The sequence below is a fragment of the Cavia porcellus genome, unplaced genomic scaffold, assembly GCF_034190915.1.
Source record: "Cavia porcellus strain 051 isolate PalLab524CR breed Dunkin Hartley unplaced genomic scaffold, mCavPor4.1 scaffold_3, whole genome shotgun sequence".
NCBI classification, from domain to species: domain Eukaryota; kingdom Metazoa; phylum Chordata; class Mammalia; order Rodentia; family Caviidae; genus Cavia; species Cavia porcellus.
The window spans coordinates 115356747-115379009 of NW_026947486.1; positions in this window are offsets into that span (position 1 = coordinate 115356747).

Sequence of the window (22263 nt, forward strand, 5' to 3'; positions counted from 1 at the left end):
ATCTCACTGCTCCCCTCACTTGTGCCAGGAACTCAGAATAGACCTCATCTCTCTCTGACCTCACAAGGGTAAGTCAAAGAAGGTCACAACCAGTGACATGCGTGGGTTCTCCCAGACCTGAGTGAAGGAGCAGAATGAGATACCTAGGGTCTCCTCCATGGTAGTTGTTCCCTAAGTTCCTGCAGAGCTTGGATCCCCATCCTCTATGGACCAGAATCTGTTCCCATCAGAGCAAGGCTCTGACTCTAAAGATTCCATAATTGGAAAGAGGTCTCATGTATAAATCTTCCATGAGTCTGGAAGGCTGACAATGGAGGGAGAGCTTGCTTATTTGGAAACCTTCTCTTTATAACATTGAAAGCCCATCATATTGTTCACTTAACTGATCTTGGATCTCTATGTTGCCCTCACCTGTGGCAAGAAACTGAGAACAAAGCCCCCAGACCTATCTGATGCCACACATCAGGAAGTCAGTGGATGTCACATGGAGCGAAGACCCCAGGTTCTGGCTGCAGGAGCAGAATGTGATTATGCATGTCCCTCTGTCCTCCATGGCATTATCATCTTGGTTCCCAGCAGAGGATGGTCCCTGGTATTGAATATCACAGCTAGCTTCCCTGAGGCACCAGGAGTGTCCTATAGTGGCAGCCATAGATCAGGATGAGAGTGTTCAGGCGTTGATAGCTGCCCTATATTCCCAGAACTGATATTCAGAGCTAGGCTGAAAATACTGAATCAAAATTATCCAGATTTGTTAAAAACAGTAAGATATAAACAGATGCAAGAAGCTAAAATAAGCACCACCAAAAACAACATAAAGAAAATTGTATGACACCTAATCATGAAGTTTCTTAAAATCAGTCACAAGGGAAAGTCTTAACACTAAGCAAAAGAAAAAATAAATCTATTATAATGTTTACTTTATAAACACATTATCTATATTTTCTACTATGTAAGAGAGTGCTGGAATTTATTTGTGTTATCTAGCTTATATGTGTGAGATGATGTGTACTTGCCTTTCTATGCCTGGATCATTTCACCTACTACCATGCTGTTCCACATGACAGGATTTCCTTTCTTATGGGCAATATGCTCCGTACTGCATCTGCCACATTTTCCTCCACTCATTAGTGGAAGGACACTTAGTGCGCTTCCACATCTTGGCTATTATGAACAGATCTGCAATGAGCATGGGAATGCAGATACTTCTTCACTGTATGCATTCCATTTCCTTTGGATATACACCCTGAAGAGAGATTACTGGATGCCTTGGAAGTTCTGTGTCTTGTTGTTTTAGGAACCTGCATATCACCTTGCACAACAGCTCTGTTAGTGTACATTTCTACCAAGCGTGTATGGGATTTCCTTTTTCTCTACATCCTAGCCAGCACATTAAACAGTGCAAGTACTTTCTCTTAACGTTCCACAGGCTGAAAGTCCAAATGAGTCTTACAGTACTAAAATTGGTAGAACTAGGACTGGGAGTGGAGCTCAGTGGTATAGTCCTTGCCCAGCATAAGTGAAGTCCTAAGTTCTACAGTCAGCACCAAACAACCAAACAGAAACAGAGACAAATCAGCAAGGAAAGCTCCTTCCAGCAACTAAGGATATGAGCATTCCTGGGCATATGACTTCATCACCCAATCGTGTGTGTGTGTGTGTGTGTGTGTGTGTAATCACAATGTCTTTCTATTCTCTATGTGTTTCAAATCTATCTTCATTTTCTTCTTTCAACCACTCTGATTATATCAATCGATCTCTCACACAGTTCATAAAAATCTCTTTATCTCCTTGTATTTGATTGCAGCTGCCAGGTCTCAATTGTCATAGAAGGCCATATTCACAGGTCACAGGGATTAGGGCATCGATATGTTTCAGTGGTGATGAGAAGGTTTCACATGCAGTTTCCAAATGCAGAGCCAACACACACCTGTGTTTTCTGGCTCTCTGAAGAAATTTACAGTTCTCTCAACTAGGCTGACTTTCAGAATTCCCGTGAGAAACTATCACTGCAAGGGACCTTGTGGATATTTCTTTTTCCCAGGCCTCCAAAGGCATCTTGGAGATGTAAATGCTCTTAACAGAAATCTGTGATACTTTGTAAATTGTGCCCCAATCAATTCTAGCAGGTTACCGAGGGAGTGTGTGGCACTATTGGTCATTATGCTAAGTGAAAAAAGCCAGATGTATAACGTGAAGTAAAGCCTGTGCTCCCTCATCTGTGGAAGCTTAGAAAAAGTCAAGTTGAATGTACAATAGTAATTCCTGAAGATTTCAAAGTGTATACCGGCAAAAGGATAAAGTATGGGTGGGTTTGACTGGCGTGCACTGTTGTATGTTTTAAAATATTACACCAAACTCCATTAATATGTGTAATTTATAGATGTTATTGACAACTAAAATATAAATCATTGAGAAAAAATGAATAAATGCTGAGTTCCTAAACTTATGGCCTGATCTACAGATTTCAGATGAGTCAAATGCCAAAATCAGGAAATATAACTCTGTATATGTCCCTTGCAATTTGCATATTTTTCTAGAGAGAGATATTGTTATGGTTCAGATCCCACCCCTCTCTTCCCCCTGGAAGTGGGTACTGGTTAAAAGTGTGTAGGTGGTCACTGGAGTATGCATGGAGGATGTATCCCAATCTTAGCTCCTATCTGGTTTCTTTTCTTCTTTGCTGCTATAGCACGACTACCTTCCCTTAGTCATGTAATTATGCCATGGAATTTCTGCCCTTGAGTAGGCTGACCATGGACTTAATCCGCTGATTTTGTGAGCCAAAATAAAATACTCCTCTTTAAGTAGCTAGTGTGTTTCATTTTGTTGCACTGAAAAGAAAGTAACAAATATAGAAAATTGGTATCAAGTATGGTGGTATTGTTATGACCAAACTTATGTTTTACAAAAGGTTTAGCAGTGTTTTGGAAGATAAATTTTGAAATGTTTGGAGATGCAGCCTAGGGAAGCCATGGATACTGATCCGATGTTGGAAGAACCTAGTTTGTAGGAGTGGTTACAGCAGGGCCAGACTCAGGCAATTGCAGTTGGGAACAGTTGTCCATTGGCAGTTACACTACATGCCATATATGTTATGCTATGGCCAAAAAATTGTCTACATTTTGCCCATTTCTTGAAAACTTGTGGAAGACTGAGAATAATGGCAGTGGACTAATTAATGTGTCTATGGAATTTACAAGCTTAGCCAGTGTCCAGACTGTGTCAGTTCATTGCTGAATGCCAGTAGCAAAATGCACCATGAGTCTCATGAGACAGTACGAGAGCTGAATGATTTGAAGTTTCTAGTGTTTCCACAAAGAGAAGCACCTGCAAGGTCGAGGCCAAGAACATAACGATTGCGTGAAGATCAGCATTGAAAGCAATCCATGGGCAATGTACAGGACCATGAAGAAAAATGCCTTGAACACAAAATTCATCAAGTCTTCAACCATTACAAAATCAAGGGTAAATCACTGTAGGTCTTTCATTGAATAGAGAACCCTTAGGAATCTCTAGGCCATTTATTCAGGGCTGCCCAGGGCAGTGTATCCCTGAGTTCATCTAGGCAGATTCTCAGTGTCCATTGTAGTCATGGGTGAGTGGGACCTGGCTTCTGCACAAGATGATGAACAATCCTTTTGTCATTCTATGGTGCTCAGGCACCATGGCTTTTCGGGCAAGCAGAGTGTGAGAGCAGAGAGTCTGAAATTTGGGTTTCTACCTAAATTTAGGACAAAGTCCCAGTCTCTGGGTACATTTTATGGTAAGGCTATGTATGAGCTCTGAGAGCTAAACATAAATTCTAGTCAGAACCCCAAGAATCTGAAATTGCCAATTTCATGGCTTTTCACTTGATGGAAAACAGCACTGAGTGAAGCCAGCCCAAAGAAAAGCTCATGTGGGCTGCAACCAGAATGCCCATAGGTCACGTCAGTTCCAACAGTGTGTAGTGAACACCTCTCTACACCCTGCCCTCGTTGATGGATATGGATCTATGGGATATGGATATGGAGCAGTGTGCCACACTGAGACTCAGTATTGTATTGTTTTAATTTCAGTCCCTGCCCCACTCTTCCCTTTAAAAAATGGGATGCCCAGCATGTGCCTTGTATATTGAAAGGATTCTACTTTTTTATTTTCACAAGAGATCAGAGTTTGACTGGAGTGTCATGGGGAGACTTTGGATTCGGAATTTTACACATTAATGGAACTAGTAAGACTTTGGTCACTCAGAGATGGACTAACTTCATTTTGAGTAAAGCATGTGAGACTCTTTGGTGTCAGGGGAGGAAAGTTATGGTGTAAATGTAAAAGTATCTGTGAAGTCTTGATGTTAGGCAGTAGGGCTTGGTTATGAAGAGAAAATTCATTTCAGGATTGAACACAAAGTGCATCCTGATGTCTCCCCTGACCCCTCCTGGATGCCATGGTATGAGTAGCATTTCTCCTCCGTGATCTGCTACCATCCTATTCTGCTGTCTGCTGTGGAACCAACATAATCCTCTAAGAAGTAAAAGCCAAATTACACCTCGCCTCCTTTGACATACAATTGATTGGTGTTTTCTCCAGGTCATAGCACATCTACAAATGAAATTAAAACATCTAAAACAATGGATGAAATAGATATAGCATAGATTCGAATTTACTTCTTGCATACCGGAGCTCAATTCTTTTAGAGCCAGTTTTTATGAGACAGTCCCTTTTCTCATATTATCTTCATTGTCCACATGCAACCAATCATTGTCCTGTGAAAGGTGTAGAAAAGGAGTCAGGAGAGCTCTGTTAGAGCAAAAGGTGGCTCACACACTTGGGATGCAAAGAAAATTACTAGGTAATGGAATAGACAAAGAGCCACAAAGGACAAGTACACAAGGAGAATTAGTGGAAAGACCCTTTATCAAAGCTGGTTCACACAAGGAAGGTGAGTAGAACCACATAAGCTGTTCCTCTTCATCCCCTTGATCCTCCACATAAAGGTGCTACCCAGATTTCAGGCACCACCCTTTCAAGTAAAGCCCCAGTTCCCATCCCTCGTCCACTATCTTCCCCTATCCAGTGGCCTTCTGTGATCTTCCTCTGTCTTTTTAGGTGCACAACAGAATGAGGAACATCAAGTACCCTACAAGGGAGTCTTAGGAATGAGCCTTCCCCAGAGCAGCCATGTCTACCAGCAAACCTAAGAAAGGAAGATGATCAACACAGCTCTGCCATTTCCACCAGCTTGAATGAGAAACACAATCAACCTGAGGCACAGCAGGAACAGCAGAGCAAAGGGAACTCTACAACCTGAAATGAAGACATGAGTAGACTGTGCCATGAGTGAAAACAGAGAGCTTAAGATTGTACCAGAAATCTCCAAAGGGCAGGCCCTTGCAAAATGGACAATAGTACTATTGTAACTTTTATCCCAACTGGTATGCAAGTGTGACGAGGATAAATCCAACTCCTTATGAGGAAGAGTGTGTACATCTTTCTCTGATCTTAAGTGTAGATGAAGTAAAGAGGTGGATGTGAGAAGAGATGGTGGTGGGCCCCATAGGACTGGTGTCCAGAGAGATAGGTCCTCTACTGCAGATGTAGCAGAGAAGGCCTGGCTCAGACCTGCACAGCAGACTATTTCTCCTGGAAGAGTTGTCCCACAGGCAATGTGAATGCTATTTCCCCACGTCAGTGTGGTCATTCCTGCCTGACTGGGGAGAGGTGGTGCATGTGGGAGGTCAGAGTCTTTCCCTGGAAAATTACACTTACCATGCAGTGGATTATTTCCCGGACTCATTCTGTTCACTGATGTATTTCTAGGTTCTTCTCACGGTCTTGATTGCTGACACTTAATCAGTTTTACAATGTAGTTCAGAATTCCTCCAAATGTGTCCTGTGCTTAAAAGTTGTCTTTAGATGTTTGAAGTGTTTTGCATTTTTTATGCATATTACAAGTGGCTTCCCAATTTTGGCTTGCAATCCTAAAATTTTGATTTGGATGGCATTGACCATTGAGCTATTTGAAAAATATGATTTTGTAAATCTGTTAAATTGCGTGGGTAGTAAGCGAAGTTTAAATCTCTTTATCTAGAATTCTATTACCTCATCTTTTAAATATATTATTTTCTAAATGCACAGATCTTCAATATCTTTTTTCAGGTTCATTCCTTTAATGCATAGATTCCAATCTTATTCTAAATTCTACTCTTTACTTTAGTTCACATTTGCTAAGTTCTGTATAATGAACTGGTACCTGTGGCAATGCTGTGGCAATGCCAAACGCATGATTTGTTTTAAAAGTACATCTTTAGTTTTTAGAATCTTTATTAAATGTCTATTTATTATAAATATGAAATTTTAATTCTCCTTTTCCAATCCGGAATTCCTTATTAAATCTTCATTGGTGGACATAAACATAAGTAAAACATTAAATAATTACTGGTACTCAAACTAGTTCTGTGAAATCATGAGTCCTAAGGCAGATATGAGCCAAGCCACTGTGAAAACCAGGTTCCTCAAATTGTTTCCTATATGCAAAGTTCCACCACAAATTCTGGCTTGTGGATACCTGTCCTTCTTTCCTAAGCTGTAAAACCCAAGCCTGAGTTCTGCGTCCACCTTAGCTTTCTAAATTCCTCGTGGGTAGATCCTGGAGGATGAAGGAATTAAGACCAGAGTCAGAATACAGAAAGCTGAGGTTGGGTGGAGCCTTCTCTCCTGATGGGAGAAAAGGAACTGCCCACCAATTGCAGCACATTTATTTAAACACTGAGGAGGCTATTGTGGACTGAAGCCTCCCTTCCTAGCAACTTGATGCTTAGCTTGCCTCAGGGCACCTTGTGTTCTCTGAGCTGAAACAGCTTATTTAGGTGGCTGCCTCAGGTGCTCCACATTTCTGGGTGGGCCTGACTTTTGCTTCATATGCATGACTGATCTCCAGTTTCAGCCACTCCCCACATCTCCCCCTTTTCTGTTTAGTAGTTGTAAGCAATGGTGGTTAGTTGAAATTGGAGGAGTTGTGCTTTATAGAAGAATTTCTCATTTTAACACACTTTTTATTCCGTTCAATGACACTAAAGATTCCTAGTCCAAGGATTGTAGGTCCCTGAATTCAGCAGTTTAACCCTATATAGCCCAATGACCCATAACAGTAGTCAGTTATGAGTATAGCTGGTGAGGGTCAGACAGTGTTAGTGATTTGAGTGTCTTTTATAGCTAACATACTATTATGCATTGTTTTAAACATCTTTTGGTTATATTTTTCTTCTGGATGTTCAAGACCAAGTTAAAGTGAGACCTGTATTAATCATAAGAAATTTCTTGCTCTCTATCAAGGTCAGTTAAGTCTCAAGATTTACCTTGGAAGCATGCGCAGCACCTCTTAGTTCTTCGGTCAGTGTCAGCCATTTGGATGGGTCACTGCCATTGCTTGACCAAGTTGGTTTCTGTGAGAGCTTGGGAGGTTTTTTTCTTCCAGGGATGCTCCTTGGGCATGCTATACACCCTTAATCTCCTTTCTCTGTGATCTAACAATCTCCTTTGTCAGAAGACTGGTGACTCTTTGAGTTGTAGGATGTTGCAGCAGAGGCTCTCTCATGTCCTGGATCCTCACTGACCTTGGAGGTGAGTGCCAAAATATTGTCTGTCTTCTTAACCTATGTATCTTTCTAGTTCTTAGTATCCAAACCTCAGTTGTTAAACACCAGAAGAGAAGGATATTGACATTATATTGTAATGGGAGCAGTGAGCTCAGTATTACAATTTTATCTGAATATCAAGCACCCCAAAATGCAAAATAGAACCATTATTTCTACAACCATGGATGTTCTAGTACTTGAATTCCTGTAAAATGTTATATAATTTTATACAAAAATCTTGAAATAAAAGCCATATATAATGACAATCACTATGACATTTTTATAACACACTTAAACCTCCACATTGGCATAGAATGTAGTTTTTGGTCAGTCTTTTCTATCTAGTACTTAAGAAGGTGTTACTTAACTTGTTGGCCTTTAGTAGGAAGTCATTGAAAAAATTTGTGACATTGCCTAAATTGCTTTAATGTCTTCTCTAAGTATGATGGCACATCTATAGCATATACATTATATAAGTTTTTTAAAGGCAGATGTCTGAATCTGAATGAAATGTCTATCACCATAAACAATTCCAGTCATACTTTCGAAGACCTGTACTTCAGAAGGAATGAATACATTTAGTACACCATGAGATTAATGACATTCAATTGTCACAGCCATATAAAAACTTTTGTTTTGTTAATTCAGTTTTGTACCAAAATATCTTTAAAAAGAAAACCTCATTGTGTCATTTCTTAAAATCTTAATCTTTTGATGATTACCAATGTAAACATATCACAATAATATATTTTTAATAACATTTTTGGCGTGTCTCCTAAAAGGTTATGGAGATCATTGAGGCCTCCCTTCAACAAACAAAGTCTGGGATATTTTCCAGACAACTGCTCCTTTATTCACCAAAGAGAGCCCTAACCAATAATTTTCCAAGCTCAAAGGTCCCCATTTAGTTACCTTAATAAATTTTTGATGACCTATGATAAAAACAATTTTGATAACATATTGACCAGTTGGCAACCCAGGTAGAAGCATGGCTTTTAAATATATAAAATAAATTAAATTAAGAACAAATGGTCCAAAAATGCAAAAGAAAAAGAGAAAAATGTTGTATTTAAACAACAAAATAGCTATTCACAGGTAGGACAAGTGGACAAACAAACATAGATAATCTGCTTACAATATCAGAGAGCACTCAAATACATTTTTGATCAAATTGAGTTATAATACTATTTTACAATTTTAGGAGTTTATAATTTTAAATAGACAAGTCAGATTTTTTTTGTAGGTCAATTAGTAAAGATCTCTTCCAAGAAGAATTTGAAGAAACAAAATATTATATCTACTACATATATATATATATATATATATATATATATATATATATATATACAGTATTTTTTGTTTTAAGAATACTGATAACTTTCGTGTCTCATTCTTGTTTTTTTTTTCTTTTTTGAGACAGAGTCTCACTATGCAGTTCAGGCTGGCCTTGATCTCACTTTATAGCCCAGGATGGTCTCAAATTTGTAATGATCCTCTTGTCTCAGCTTCCCAAGCACTGGGATTATAGATGTGAGCCACCATGCCTAGCCCTCTGTTCCTTTATTTCATATAGTTTGCAGATCAGTTATGTCTATGCACTCTATCACCTTCTCGGACCTTTGTTTCTCAATTTTTGTTACCATCTCCTGGGCGTCCTGGGTCAGTTTCTTAAATTTGTCCCATGTTGGGTCTAGCCCTAACCTTGTCTATTGGTTGTGGCTCTGTATCCCAGGCATCTGTGCCACAGGACTAAGCATCAGCTTCTTGAGAAGTGAAACCAATTCCTTTTCCAGGTCTGTAGATATAGCCAGGCAGCATGTTCTGGCATCCAGATGGCTGTTCATCATTCTCTGTAAAGACACAAGCAAACCCTTGATGTCAAATGAGTAATAGGCAGGGTCCCTCCCATTGTCCAGTATGAAGATCTTTGCAAAGGACCCTTCCTATCTTCTTTTCCTTTACCTGATTGATTTTTTTGCCACTATAGCCCCATATCTAGTAAGATTTAAAAAATTAATCATATATACTGCCAAGTAAAATCTATTATGAGATGTTAATTTTGTAGGGAAGGATTTTCGTTTTCTGTTTTGTAGTTGAATTTTGAGGATACAGTGAGCATATTTAACAATTTCTAGATCTTAAGAGTTATAAGGAATTCTCATGGTAAAGAAAATATAAAAACTCTACAAAATCTTTGGAAACCCATCACTTCTGTCAGCTGAGTCATTATCAGTCTGAAGTGCCTGTGGGCAGTCAAGGGTCACTGGAGGAGGGTGCCCAGGGCCTGACTCCAGCACCACCTATTGACTACCTGTGATGTCTCATGGGCATTGCAGACTGCCAGTGGGGCTGCTCTGGTGGCAAATCCAGGTAACAGCATCACTCTCCCCTTACTGGCTGCTCACCTGCCTGCTGGCCCAAGACCGTACAGCTGCTTGCTGAGTGTGGCATGGGTGCCATGGTGCAGGTGGGCTGGCAGTTTAAAGGCTCTGCAGGATCACAGGGAAACTCACATCACAGCCTGCAGGAGGCAGGGCTGGCTGGGCCTCCAATGTGCTGCCTGCCCACTGCAGTCCGCAGTATCACACAGATACCAACTCTGCAGTGCAGGCTCCCATGAGCCACCCACCACACCGAGTCTGGTTTGCCATGCTAAGCTGAGCCAGGCTGGGCGTGCTGCCTCAGGGAAGCTCTCTGAGCCACAACGACTCTTCTGCCTCTAAGAAGAGCAATGAGCCTGTGGCCACAACCTCTTCCCACAGTGGGTGCAGCAGTAGCCCTGCGTGGCTTGGCTCTGTGAAGCAACAACATTTTTCTAAAGTGATAAAGCAGAAGCAGCTGCTTATGATGTAGCTAAGGTTATTGGCTTTGCTTTGGGTGGCTGGGAAATGGAAGTTGCAACAAAACATTCCTGTAGTGGGGAAAGGTCTTCCCCGCCACTGCCACCCACACTCCTTCCTTGTCTAATTGAGTAAAGTTAGTGGCTTCAAGCTCTATGGCAGGCTGTGGTTCCACTCTCCTTTATTTTATTCTGAACTATAAGATAGTGCTTTTGGCACATAATTATAAGACAGTGCTCTGAGCCAAATCCTCTGTGGTCTTTGCAACAAGTGTATAATATAACATGGAGACCCTCCCTAGTCCAGGTCCACAGAAAAAGTAAATATGGGAGTGAATAATACAATAAGCATTTTTATTTACAACTCTTGCCATAATGAGACTGTTTTTACCCCGTGTTTTACTCCTGAGGAAATCACCACTGATGATATCAATACACCTCTCTCCTCTGTACTTCTCTGGAGCCTCTTTTGCTCTCATGAGCCTGCTTTGTTTGCATGCACGTACTGAGGTGCCCTCTCACCTGATACATGATGATCTTCTATGTGCCTCAGGTCCCTGCTACGGGTGCCAAGGGTGCCATGTCCAGTGCAGCACTCTGAATTCCCAGGAGGCAGATGGCGGAGGTTGAAGAAATGAAGTCAGAAGAGAGACAGCTGCAGTCAGGTCAAGCCTCCTCTCCTGATGGAAGAAAAGGAACTGCCCATCAACTGAAGCACGTTTCTTTATTCACTCGGGAAGCTATTGTCAAGTGAAATCTCTCTGCTTAGCAACTGCATGGCTTAGCTTAGTTTGGGGCTGGAACAGGCACCACATGTTCCTGGGCGGCCTTGCTTTTGCTTCCTACGTGTGACTGATCTCCAGCTTCAGCTGCTCCCCACACCTGAGAAGGCCCTAAAGATTGTAAACAAGACTAGGAACCTCATTTGAACACATTCATCCACTGAATACTTGATAGGATGAGGCAAGTAATTCCATGAACACGCATAAAAAACTAATGGCATCTGAGGAATCCCTGGAAAGAGGAGGTGACACAGAAACATTTCCTGTAAGAGCTGATGAATGAATTGACAGCATGCTGCCTGGAAACGTGTGAGGGTGGGAAGTGGATGATCCTCATTTCCACATAGTCTTAGATGTGGCCAGGTTAGCATGGAGCGATTTCAGGTAAGCCACACACAGCCTAAGCGACGGTAGCATGAGGAGAATGCAGAATGTAAAATTCACCCATTTGTCGAAGGGTAAGCGGAAGAAATCGTGCATCTTCGGCAAATCACCACCAAAGCAACTCTTGGGAAGACCAGGAGATTCATCATGTCAATTTGGAAATCTCTTTAGGAGCGTTAAGGCAGTTCTTTTCCATTCTCTCTTTTTCTTTCTAAAATTCCTTTTCTATTCCTTCTCTTCTTCTTCCCCTTTTCCTTGTTCTCCTTCCCTTTTAAATCTGCTCTTCATCCTTCGTCAAATCTATCTTCCATTGTGTTCCTTATGTATACTTTGGACTTCTTATACAGGAGAAAAGACATGGTATTTGAACTTGTGTGTTTGATTTATTTCACTTAAAATTATGGTGAAGGGAGGAGAGGGGAATGGGGAAAACAAATAATTAGTATTATTAGATAGAGGTACAAATTCCCTATGAGAAATGTGATCGTTATCTATGGCAAACGTGTAGCAACAAAAATAAATAAGAATAAAAATAGAAAAAATAAAATAACGAAAATTTCTCTTCTCCTCAAGTAAAACATTTTCACCCCCTTAGCAGAGCCCATTTCCCAAGGGTGTATACCAGGGAGGCTGTGTGACATATTAGCCCCTCCTCCCAGGGCTAGAAGAATTGGAGGTGTGGCTTGAAGACCAGCAAAGCCCAAGGGGCACACACTGATTTTCCTGGCGGTGGTGTGGGATGGACCTTTCACTATTTTGCAAACTATAAGGAAGTCAGTGAAAGATTCGGCCTTCACTCCTGGCCCACACAGGAGATGCGGAGCCCCACACAAGCCCCCTTTCTTCTTCCCCTGGAATCCTCCCTTAATCTCAGACCCTGCCCTACTCACAAAAGCCCTGTTCCCATGTCTTCACCACAGTGTTACCCCAAGCCAGTGCCCTGCTGTGACCTCCCTGTGTCATTTCAGGTGCACGACAGAATAAGGAAGTTCCAAAGACCCCTCCACATGGGGCTGAGGAAAAAGCCTCCCCAGAGCACCCATCTCTGCAAACAAACCTGGTGATCAGAGGCTGCCAGCAGGGTTCAGCCATTTCCAGCAGCTGAGGGGAAACAGTCAAGATGACCCAGAATAGGACCAACCCAGTATGGGGAGCTGCACGCTCTAGAGGAAAGACACGGGCAGCTGTGACCTGGGTGGGACCAGAGACCTTAGACCTCTCCGTGGAGTTTCCACAGGTCAGGCTCCTGGGACCCGGCTGGCTGTTCAGAGAAGTGACTTTTATCCTAACTGGTACACAAGTGTGATGCAAGTAAAACCAAGGTCAAGAGACGTCTGTGTGCCTCTTCTCTGATGTGGGCAGTGTGTGTGTGTGTGTGTGTGTGTGTGTGTGTGTGTGTGTGTGTGAAGTGAGAGATCTATTGGTATGTACCACAAGTAGCAGTTCAAGATTTAAATCCCATGGCGCCAGATGTTGTAGATAACGATTCACTCAGGTATAATTACTGAAAACAATTTTTTCCATTACATTTTCAGCTTAGGTAGTAAGAGGCTGGTGCTTCACTCTGTGCATGCAATGTCTTCTTTCTAGCTAGAAAGAGACCGTATATGTGTAATGGAAGAGTTCCCTCACCCCCAGCAAAATCACAAACTGTAATTATCTCTACACTTAGCACAGAGTTGTATTTGTTGTTTGCAACACTATGATGTAAGCTACTAAAAGCTTTCAGAATAACAAAATTTTCCCACTGAAGATCCAAAACAGTATCGTTAGGCATTAAAATGAAGGTATTGGACCTAAAAAATCTAATACTGCTTTGGCTACTTTCTTGAAATAGAGAAGTTGAGTAGGGTTCCTGCAATCTGAATAATTCTTCCTTGGGTGCACCATAAAGAGGAGCATTGCAACACTTTATACACATGTGTTGTGACTCACAGCTTTATTGTCATTTTTGGAGACAGTGTCTTCTTATGTAGTTGAGACTGGCCTCAAACTCATGGTGATCCTCCTGCCTCAGACTCCAGAATACTGGGATTATAGGTAGGTATGTGCCAATACACACAGCTAACTGATTATCTTTAGAATTCAGATGTAAGAAATTGTGCAAATACATCCTGTGAAACATTTAGGTCAATAATAAAATTTTGAAATATTACTATTGCCCAACTTCTCAAATGGCTATAGATATCATGCTGCCAAGATATCCAATAATACCATCAGCACAGAGATCCCTTGTAGGTATACATCCCTTCCTCTGCAGCCATACTCTCCTCGCCACTGGAAACCACTTGTCTTTCGTTCATTTATATAATTGATCCTTTCAATGATATTATCAAATAGTTTCAAAAACATATATAAGATTTTGTATTACTTTCTAAAATTTGACGTACTTCTCTGGATATTCACTAGCTCTGTGTGTATACGAAGCCTCCACTCCTTTTTTTAGTGGTGAACCAAGGGATAGATGAAGCTAGAATTTTTTCAAGCTTTATTTTGTCTAAAGAAATGTAAGCTGTTTGCTTTCAGTGCCTCACTATTACAAAGGAGGCTGCCCGAACCATGCTCACACTGATTTAAGGTACACCTAAATTGGTGGTTCTGTGGTATAAATGCACAAGAGCCTACTTGCTGGGTTGTACAGGGATTGCATTTTTTGTTTCACATTAAACACTAAAAATTATTTTTAGAAAAAAATTAAAAGTACAGAAAATTGAGCAGTGTTTATAGTTTTTCTGTAACCACATATTTGGAGACAAATGTTTCTGTATAATTACCACCATACAGTTAATACATGTAGCTGATTTCATACTGACAATATTTTTAACTAACACGTACTGCTTAAATTAAAATTTGTACTTTGCGTTGTGCCATCAGTTCTATGGCTTTTGACAAGTGCATAACACACCACTACAATAACACACACAATCATTACAACTCCTTAACATCCCCAGCGCTTAACCTACGCATCCCTTTCTTGCCACTGCCAAAATCATCCGATGACCTTCTTTCCTCTCTACAGTTCCCCCTTTTCAGGGTGCTGTATACTTGAAATCATAGAGTATGTTGGCCATGCAGACTCACTTCTTCTCTTGGACTGCACACAACCGTTCTACCACTTGATAGCTCCTTTCCTTTCATTGAAATTATTTCATTGTATGGGAGAGCTACATACACATTTTGAGTGCATTCATTTTTTGAAGACCTCTTGGTCAAATGCAGGTAGTGGTCATTATGAGTAAAGGCATTTCTTTTAGAACAGGCTTGCTAGCAGCTCAGACAAAAACCCTATCTCCTCCCAATTCATGTGACACCAGAGGCCAACAGGAAATAAGGACTGTGGGTAGCAGGTCACCGGGATAAGGATGATGAATTTTGACGGCCACTAGGAGGCGCATGAGTGCATTCTGACGGGTGAAAGTCCTGACCCTTTCTTTATTCTTTCTTTCTTTCTTTCTTTCTTTCTTTCTTTCTTTCTTTCTTTCTTTCTTTCTCTTTCTCTCTCTCTCTTCCTCTCTCTTCCTCTCTCTCTCTCTCTCTCTGTCTCTCTCTCTCTCTCTCTCTGTCTCTCTCTGTCTCTCTCTCTCTCTCTCTCTCTCTCTCTCTCTCTCTCTCTCTCTCTTCTCTCTTGCTTTCTTTTTCACCAGTAATGGAACGCTTGACCTCAGGCATACCAGACAATCACTTTGTCACTCAGCTATATTCCTGTCCCGGATTTCTTCATTTTCTTCAGAGATTATGGAAATCCTCCCCCTCCCAGACCAGAGTGCTTTAGTGAACTTGCAGGCTCCAGCTTGAATTGCACGTCCCAGGTATGAAAAATCTGCAAACTCCTCTACTAATCTCCTGAAGAACTTGGTGGTTCCTGATGTTCCCCCTCTTTAACCGCAGGATACCCAAGAAAAATACTCGGTATGAGAATAAGCTATGGTATTCATGAAACTGTACTTGGTATATCTACTTATTTGCACCATACACAAAATCTCTACCATAGAAATAAAGAGAAAATTGAGTAGACAGCTCAACATTGTCCAGAATAGGACAGCAGGTTGGAAACATGTAATTGGGTAGAAAATATAAAGAGTAATTGATGAATTGTGAGAGACTCACTGCGGGAAGCCTGAAAGTTAAAAACTAACTTTACCTGTATTTGCGCATTTGTCTGGGATAGCTTTCATCATCTGTGTTTGGAGGTCAGGTCCGGGAAAATATTTGGTGATTCCAATGCCCTGAAATATTTCCCATCTTTTTTTATGACACTGGTTCAATAATTTCTGCTATGATTTCAGGGCCTCATTTATATCAGCATGCTGTTATTTAAGACAGCAAATAGTCCATTCGCCTGCATGTGTATATTCAATTGTCCCAGCACCATACATTAAAATGCTAATTTGTTTCCCTTGTATATTGTTACTGTAACAAATAGATATCTTTGGATGATGAACATAAAAGAAATATGGGTATAGTTTGGTTCAGAGTTTCTAAGGTTTCAGTCCATGGTCAGTGGGCATAGCTTTGATGCCTGTGCTGAGGCAGTAAATTATGGAGGGGCAAGGTCTGACTGGACTTGTTTACCTCATGGCAGTGGGGAAGCAGGGAGAAGGAGGAGACTGATATCCCACACTCAGCTTCAAGGGTGCTCTTCCAGCGACCGAAGGCATCCCAGTAGGTCCAATTTCTGAAGTTTCCATGCCTCTTAATGAACCTACAGCTTGGGCACCAAGCCTTTAACTCAAGAGCGCTTGGAAGAGACTAACGCAAGCCATAGAAGAGGAGTTGGCAGGAGTTTTAGTGTGCAAAGTGCAGACAGATTCTTTAATAATCCCTCCTTCTGTCTAGTGAGGATAATAATGATTCAAGAGGGCAGAAATTCTCCCAGGAGGAGAGACTGACAGTGCAAAAGTCATGTCTTTTACATGTAAGAAGAAAAGGGCTCAGGGGTATAACACATGCAAATTTGTAGACCATGGATGTGCATTGTAAAGTTTTTCAAGGATCTAGAAGGAAAAATAATGGAATAGTGAAATAATTGGAATTGGGGGAAGAAGTATACTTATGACATGATGAGAAATATACTAAATATGGATGAATTGGTACTTCATTTTAATTCACACAAGAGAATCCATGACCAAGATACAGTGAACAGCCAAGAGAGTATGACCTGACTGCCAGCCTCTGTCACTGACAACTTCAGTGCTACATAGTGGCTTAATGTGTGGAGAAGCTATGGTGGAAGGGATGCATGATCAGTGTGAGGATAACCAGCATGGGATCCCATCAAGGCTTATCCAGCTATTACCGTTGCCTCATGTTTAACCTGCCAGGGACCAAGACCAGTGCTCATTCACAACAGGCCATGATTCATCATGCAGACACCATAGTCATCTGTGGATTATTATATCTCAGATGGTGCAGATTCTGCTTCATTGCAATTTGCACCCATATCTATTTTGGGTTTGACTACCTTGCTTGTAGTACTTTTTTGGGCACCAAAAACCGAATCCTTCAAGGGATCTTGATTTATGAATTCGGGATATTTTATATGATCAGATGAGCCCCTGTTCAACATAGAGCAAGGCAGGTCTCTGTGGGTACACGATAGGCAAAGCAAGGTTGCTGTCTCGTCCTGGACCACATAGGGGGTGCTGATGCCCTGAAACAATGTAATAACTACTTACAAGTGCAAATGGATCGCAAAGTTAGAAAGTGATGACCTGTAAGGATGGGTGACATCTTCCTCAGTGAAATGCATTTTAGACGTACTATGCTCACCTAGTAGCAGTAAGTAGAATACAGATTTCGTCAACAGAAAAGTAGAGTGACCCCATTTCTTATCACTTCCTGTGTCTTCCATGGGCATTCATACTTCCTGCCCCATAGGTTTAGATTCTGAACTTCTCCCCTTATGCTGTAGAATAAGGTTTACCTATTTGTAATTTGAATTATCTCAAATAAAATAAAATAACTATCTAAAATAAAATAACACTAGTCACATGTCAGTACTAAAAGGCAATAAGAGGTGGCTGGGTCGCTTATTGGGCAGTGCTGGAGAAATACATACTTTTTCAAGAATACTTCCCCCAATAGAAAAAAATTGAGGATTCTAGTGAGCTTTAGGTTTTAGCTCCCAACTGGGCACTTTTTTTTTCAGTTAATATTAGTGGTTGGGAGTTCAAACCCTAAATCTTTTTTTTTTTTTTTTTTTTTTTTTTGTCTTTTTCCTTTTTATCGGTACCGGGGGTGGAACTCATGACTGCCTGCTTGCAAGGCAGGCGCTTAGGCCGCTGAGCTAAATCCCCAGTGCCTCAAACTCTAAATCTTACAGGTGCAAGAGAAATGCTGAGAACTGAGGGACCCTCCCCAAACTTCACCTGTGGGGCTTTGGTGCTCATGGTTTGGTTCTAGCAGTCACTAACAGGAGCCGCAATCCCCTCAGAGTAAACGCGTCTCTTCTTAAGGAGAAAGCAGTGATACTCTTACATACTAGGAAGAAAGAAATGTCCCAGTGATCCCTCTGAATGTCTAGGGGATACCCTGCCTGATTTCTCTGGTAAATTGGTGAAATCTTTCTTCATAGCCTGGAAAGGGATTAGAGAGAAAGGGCTAAAAACCCTCAGGTAGGAAGGTCTGTGTTACACCACCCTGTGAGCCATTGTGACTGGAAATGCAAAATAAAAGTACACAATCAAGAGTTTTTCAGTGTGCAGACGCCCTCAGCCCCAGGAGGCTGGAGCCTGCTTTAGAGGAGGATGTACTGAGGACTGCTGGACATGACAAGGAAGGCACAGAGATTCGCAGCAGCTCTCTGTGCTTCTCCACAATCTGTTCTGAATCACGCAAGGCCCTTACCAGAATGTAGAAGGTGAGATGGTGATTGGAGGCTTCTGGACTTCCCCTCCTCTCTCTTCCTAACTCTGCAGCCCTTATCCACTTTCACAAGGTGACATGGCAATTTGAGGCAGATGGGGCCCTTCCATTTCCTCAGAACTAGCTTTAGATTTTTTTCCTTTATGCTCAAATACATATCTTCCTTCAATCTGGTACTCTGCTAAAAAAAAATGAACCTTAGTATATGAACCAAAGTGGCCCACACCAGTACCAAGAACCACACAGGTGCTGGCTGGGGCACCTTGGAAATACAGCAGAGTCTTGTTGCTCAGGACCTAATAGCTATAAAGTGCACAGTGTTTGTACACTATCCTTTCTGAGAGCTGCTTTAGGAAAAGGTCAAACGGATTCCATGAAGAGTAGTCCTCAAAGAATATGAACTTTTTTTTCTATGAAATGAGCAGTATTAACTTCTTCTTAGGAGGGTCTATTCAAATTAACACTCAGGTCTGCTCTCATTGGCTGTGGCATGCCTGCTCTCAGCTCAGCTTTTAAAACTGGGTCTGGTTTAACAGGTCTAATATGAACAAAAAGTTTTCATCCTACATGTCTGTTGTGTACCCACAGTAACTCCTTCCGGACTGTATAGAAAGAACTTTCTAACCTAATTCTTACCAGGATTTTCAGATAGAAATGTTTGCCTGTTACCATTAGCACTGGGTCCGATCTTGGGCTGAGCATGTGGCAGTAGTGACAAAGAGAGCACAGTGCTCCAAACTGGGCACAGGGAGATTAGGTACAGGAGAGGGCAGGCCAATGGGGCAGAGCAACAGGAGGAGGAACCTCAGTCACCACAAGGATTGGGGTGATTTGGGCCACCACCTGCCATTCACACAGGGGAGGACATCACAGCTGTCATGGGCTCGACAGGTATGCTCAGGAGACTGGAGGGTGTGGTCTTGTGAAGGAAAAATTGCAGTTTGCCTCTGTTGTGCAGCTCCTGTCCAGGGGATTTAAAGTAAGGATGGGGCTCTCATTAAGGGGGCGAACATGTGTGTCTGCCCATCCTAGTTGTGCAAATTGATAGGCTTGTGTGTTCTGTGGACAGGGCATGAGGATTAACCCAGGCATCCTGCAGCATTTCCTATAGAAATGTCTATAACGAATAAGTGACAGGTCTATTAGTAGGGGATCACCTAATGACCCTTCCTCAGGACAAGTGTTCTCCAGTGCGCTGGTGTCTAAAAAAGCAAGGAAAAAGTGCTGCATTGGTGGGGACTTGTAGTGTCACCATCAGTTGTCAAATAGTAGATGCTCAACTAAAGGAAATAAATTGGTTTTGTTATGACAAAGTTCCCTTTTTCCTGGGAAGAGTCTCTGATATGTGAGAGAGGCAAAGTAACTCTCCACCCTTTTCAAGTGCCTTCCTACTATGTGACCGATGTTTCAGATAACAGAAGCTATCTCGTTTCTATATTATCCTATAAATATTAGCAGGAGAGGTTCTTCTCCAATACTTAGTACCTGTCTATTCTTCTCTTCACAATAACCTCCAATTACAGCAGGCTGAGAATTTTCTCCTGTTTTGGGAAATGTGCTCAGTCTGCTAACCTGTGAGCAATTCCTAATGCATTCATGACTGTCCTTGTCTGAATATAAGCACTAGTTGTCATTAGGCACACAGAAAGCCAAGACTTCCCTGTTGGAGTACGAGAGACAGAAAAAAAAAAGTGATTTTAATTTTTATTTTAAGATAAACAAAGACGCCTGTGTCATTTACTCAGAGGACTTCAGGATTTAGAGGAATTCAGCCAAAACAGATATTTTTTTGTTTTTGTTTTTTTTCTACTGTTGTAAGCATGGTCCTGCCTCATCTCAAGTTGCTCAGGGAACTTTGAGTTTTGACTAGGGACATAAGTTCATGTACCAAATATGTATTCCATAGACCTTTTCTAGTAACTCAATTCATTAAAATCCTACACAATTGTCAAGATGGGCTTGAAATGTAATTTAATTTCCCTCCCAAGACAAGGAATAGATTATGTTGTTTGTCGAACTAATTATCACTCACTAGGGAAACAACATTATGGGTGTTAATTTACTTCTCAGATACACAGAAGAAGGTCTAAACATCATAGTCCAAAGTTAACTTTTGTGTCAGAAAGGCTGTGGCTCCTGGAGGGTTTCCAGGGTGAGCAAAGGGACAGGCAGAGCCTCCTTCATGACATGGCTGAAGGCAGGTGATTCTGGCCAATTCTCCTGGGAGAAATGTGCAGCTTTCACCTAATAATTTTTACATTCTTAATTCAGTTCTTGGTTCAGTGTCTTGGACACAGGGTCTTTCTACATTCTGGAGGTTATTTTCTATTTCTCTGAGTGTACAAATAAATTCATGAAAGCTAGGTGCAAGTCAGGAGGAATGGGAACAGGGTGGCCTCTAGGTGACCTCACACTAAGATAGTCCTGGCCTTGACATTACTACACAGGGACCCTGGGAAATTTCCATGCCCATTAGACCTCAGGTTATTCATCTACAAAATAGGTTTGACAAACAGTGTTGGTTGTAGGACCCCTGGAATGTAAGAAATGTACTAAAGCACCCAGCAGAATTTCTGAGAGCTGTCTTGGTTATTTTTCTCTCATTGCTGAGAGAATATACCCAATGCCAAAAATTAAGGCTGGAAAGGTTTATTTAGCTCACAGTTTGTGGCAGGTTCAGTTCATACTCAGCTGTCTCCAAGGCAGGGTGGTATGGCTGAGGGGCAAACAGTCATCGTAGCAATAGACAGCAAAAGCAACAAGAAATAAAGGGGATGAGAGAAAAAGCAAGCCTCTTTCCCTCCCTTGTATTGTATGTAGGGTACCCACCCAAGGGCAGGTGTAGTACTCACAACCATAATCCCCCAACATTGGACCATGAATTAATCACAAACTAGAAACCTGCATCTGTGACTACATGAGGCTTTGGAGAGACATCTAGACAAAAACCATAACAGCATCAGAGCATCTGGTCAGGTACTTTAGTGCTTCACTTCAACTGAGATTCATCCTTACCTCTCAGGAAACCCTTGAAGAGGCTGGGGATAAGTCCCCTGGTTTGTACCCTGTGTAAGATCACATTTCTCATAGCCCTTGCAGGTGAAGTTTACTCTCAACTTCATCCATAATCTAAAAGTGCTGCTCACAGTAGTCTTCCACCCTCTCAGGATTTTGTCTCATCTCAGGGTCTGGCTCTGGCCACCTTGCAGCTGCATTAAATCAATTTCCACAGAAGGAAGTCAAGTGACCCCAACTTTCCCACTTTCATATCTCAGCACTCACCCATGGCTGCTCTCTGCTAGAGTCCACCCACTCGATGCTGCTTTTGTGTCCTTAGTTCCTTGAGGACAATTCTCTATCTCCTGATACTGATGGTACTCCTGGAATCCACCATCTTGTGGGATGGGTTTGATCTTGCTCAGTCCAGGGTACTCATATGTCCATCAGGGACATAGGGCCTTCCAAAGGGCACATGTGTAATGGAGGTTTGGGGTCAATGTGCCAGTGAACAAATGGGTTTCTTCATGATGATAAATTTATCTAATAAAATTGAAGAAAACAAACATTCAAGAATAGAGTAAATATATTTTTAATAGTATAGATAAACAGGAAAAAGAAACAAGAACACTAGGATTGGTTTTCATTCTTATGTTTTGCAAACATATGCATTTTCAAGAAAATTCCTTTTACACTCACGTTTTCATAAAGCATTGAATGGTTTTCTGATTTGCTTGTCAAAAGAGGAAAGACTCCTATACTTGAAATGGAAAACCAA